The sequence below is a fragment of the Channa argus genome, chromosome 3 (genome assembly GCF_033026475.1).
Source record: "Channa argus isolate prfri chromosome 3, Channa argus male v1.0, whole genome shotgun sequence".
Classification (NCBI taxonomy): domain Eukaryota; kingdom Metazoa; phylum Chordata; class Actinopteri; order Anabantiformes; family Channidae; genus Channa; species Channa argus.
The window spans coordinates 6680001-6681783 of NC_090199.1; the positions used below are offsets into that span (position 1 = coordinate 6680001).

The window sequence follows — 1783 nt, forward strand, 5'->3', positions numbered from 1 at the left end:
CTATTAGTGCATAGATAAAACCAACATACAATCAGTATCAGCAGGTGATACAGCCCTGCACTTCTTAGCCTTCCTCTTTTTTTTTTTAATACAATTCATCAGCAAACCCACAACACACTTCCTTAGAGCTAAAACCTTAACAGATGCAGACTTAGTTTGGAATGTTACTACCTCATTACACTCATTTCAGTATCTTAAAGGTTTGTGTAAAAATTATTAGGTTGTAGTACTGTCTGCTATTGAAACAGGATTTTGAACTGGAAAACCTTCTGAAGTCTGCAGCAGGAAACGTCATATTAAAGCCTAGTTCTGTAATCTGTTAATGGTTTTTTCTCGCTTAAATATATTAAACATGATGCTTTGAGTAGATCGGCCACAACAAACCCGAAGTAGCAGTCACACTAATACAGTCACCTAACCATGAAACACCAAATACATTTGTTCCTTATTCACACTGATTTTCTAATTTCACCTGAACCTGTCAGGTTCTTGATGTGTTTGAGTGTCCGAAGTATTTTTCCTTGGCAGATATAGCAGGTGATCAGTAACAAGTTCCAAAAGTGGCAATTAAGGTAGTTATAGAGTTTAAGGTGCTTAGGTGATTTTTTTTAATTAACCAATAGATGTCCAAAATTACCCGACTGTCGTCTGTCATTAAAAACCTAAACAAACCTAAAATATCAAATACTAATATACTTTTTACCTTCCTGATTTTTTTCTTTTTTCCTGCGTCTGAGGTGGGACGAGGAAGTAACCTCTTCCTCCAGTCAATAATTTGCTGCTTACATGTACACGGAATATTAAGAAATACTACAAAATCCCTGGCGGTTATTGTGCTTTTAGAAAATAAAAAATAAACCTACTGAACGCAGTTCTTATTTGAATATTAATGCGTTGACGAAAACCCGGGTTCAACAGCTTTTCAAGCACTAAAAGAATAAAGAGGCAACCTGGAGTAGCAAGGTTGTTGAAATAGTTTGAATTCTCCTTTTCTCTGTAGAGAAGCTAAATTATGTGTCCTGAGCGAAATTATTGTTTTAAAAGCCATGTTTGGAGCCACTGCGTCGGGAGGCGCAGGATGCTTTTTTTTTTTTAACAAGTAAACGATTTAACGATTTAAGCAGTGGATTCTGATATCGGAACATTAAGCCTCGGATGAAGGAGAATAAGATTGGGAAACTCTCCTAAAATGCGCAAAGAAAACCCCTGGCTGAATAAATCACCGGTCTACGCAAACAGCGTGCGTAATGGAGCGTAAATGGACAAAGCGCTTAATTATTCGTTACCTTACCTTTGAATTCTTCACGTTTATAGTAAAACTCCTCACAGGTGACCATATTGACACAGGTATTCACAAAAAGAAAACAAGGACCAATTTAACCACGTACTCGACGCCACCGTTCCTGTTTGACCCCACCCCACGTCATGGCCATCCGCGTCACAGCCAGATAAGACAGTTCCAAAGTGACTCCAACAAAAGTTTTTCTATCTTTGCATTTTTCGCAGGTTATTCCAGCTTTTTTTTTTACATCACAAACTTTTAAAATTATCATTATTATGAATAGTCACATAAAAAGTATGTGGGCCCAAAAGGGGCACAGAAAAATAGATTAATTAAAAATAAATAATTACATTACAATTACATAACCAAATAAAAACAAATACATGTGGAACTTTTATTTTCTTTCTGTAATTATTCATTCCCGCATGTATTAATTTATATATTTTACTCCCATTTTTCTTTTCACTTTTTTTTAGTTACAAATCTTTTCATTTTTACATT

The 1783-nt window shown here is 35.5% G+C and overlaps 1 protein-coding gene across 1 annotated transcript in view; it reads right to left on the bottom strand.

Annotated features, from left to right (window-relative positions):
* The window catches only part of LOC137124220 (beta-1,3-galactosyltransferase 1-like), a 4724-nt gene extending 3295 nt beyond the window's left edge, over positions 1 to 1429 (bottom strand). Inside the window, exon 1 of the mRNA XM_067498980.1 lies at positions 1292 to 1429. The gene's annotated coding sequence lies outside the window, so the exon portion shown is untranslated. The remainder of the gene's footprint in view (positions 1 to 1291) is intronic.
* Positions 1430 to 1783: the final 354 nt, after the last annotated feature.